The sequence below is a fragment of the Sitodiplosis mosellana genome, unplaced genomic scaffold, assembly GCF_009176505.1.
Source record: "Sitodiplosis mosellana isolate CC-2019 unplaced genomic scaffold, AAFC_SMos_1.0 Smas_scaffold_5586, whole genome shotgun sequence".
Lineage (NCBI taxonomy): Eukaryota > Metazoa > Arthropoda > Insecta > Diptera > Cecidomyiidae > Sitodiplosis > Sitodiplosis mosellana.
In genome coordinates this window covers 476-1,749 of record NW_022600828.1, presented here as the reverse complement: position 1 = coordinate 1,749, position 1,274 = coordinate 476, and the positions used below count along the sequence as shown (strand labels likewise).

The 1,274-nt window shown below is 32.3% G+C and overlaps 1 long non-coding RNA gene across 1 annotated transcript; it reads right to left on the bottom strand.

Moving 5' to 3' along the window:
- Positions 1-269: 269 nt before the first annotated feature.
- Positions 270-964, bottom strand: LOC129572838 (uncharacterized). Its single transcript, XR_008688513.1, has 2 exons — positions 749-964; positions 270-620 (listed from the first exon to the last, which is right to left on the bottom strand). It is a non-coding gene; the product is annotated as an uncharacterized LOC129572838 (long non-coding RNA).
- Between the last annotated feature and the right edge of the window lie 310 nt (positions 965-1,274).

Below are 1,274 nucleotides of genomic sequence, written 5' to 3'. Positions count from 1 at the left end.
GTGAAAGTGGTAAAACAAATGAAGCATTCGCATAAATATTCATTTATGAAAATTTAAAAAAAAAACTACTCAATTGTTCATGGGCTTAGCACTCAAAGTGGGCGGATCCAACCAGATAAATCGAAAATTCTCGACGTAATTCAGCGATTTTCCTTCGTTTTGCCGTGAAAGTGGCTCAACAAAAATCAAATTTTTTTTTCGATAGCCCGAGAAAGAAGTACAATCACTACATTCAACTACATTAAATCTACAATTCAAAACGACCAATCCAAAGTTATTTCGGCACATATTCCAAGATTTGAATATCCATCCAATCTTTAAAAAAAGTGTCAACAATTTATTTCTAATAAACGGTATACAAGTTTTTTTTAAGTAAAATCCTTGTTTTATCCATTATACCGGTGAGTTGTTCTCCACATCGATGCAAAGCTCAAAGCAGCAAGAATATAAAAAATGATGAAGCCACAGGTAAGAACGGTGACCGCAAAAATGTCATTGTCTTTGGTGTTAGTTTTAATGTCAGTCATTAATTTCACTATGCTGGAGATCGTATAATCGAGGCAGATGCTGATAGGAATAAGATACCACACTAAAGCTATGAACATGTAGCCGGTTTTGTACTAAGGATGAGAAAATGAGAGAAAATGAGAAAGAATTTTGGTGTTGCTCTTACTTTTTGGAGTTATTTAGATTCAAGGATCGTGCAATTTAAGTTGAATGCAAAAATATACTTATACAGTTTACTAACTCGAATACATCCAAACAGCCAACTTATGTCAGCCAACATTGTTATGACTGTTGAAAAAGAAGAAATCGAAAAAAAAAAATGAATTTAGTTGTTTAAAACTAAGAGGCTATCTAAGAGCTGTTATTTGAGGAAATCATCACGTCCACAGGTCAGCTTTTGAGCTGATTATCAGCTTTTTGAAAATCTTCAGCTATTATCAGCTATTAGCGGTCACAGTTCAGCTTTTTCAGCTTTTTAAAAAAAATAATGAGAAAACTAATACAAATGATGAAAAAAATCTCAAAGAAAAAAATGCTTATCATAACAAAAATACGCGTTTTCAGACAGCGCAATGAAAAAGTAAACATTTTTTTCTTATGAAGACAATATTAACTCAATCTAATTCTGAATCATTGGCACTGTGCTATGACACGGAGTCATTCTTTCAATTTATCTGAAACGCATTGGTCAGCATATTTACGAATCAATGTAAATAAGAAATTATCGTTTTTATTATTGCTTCGATTTGGCATGACAACACTTGATA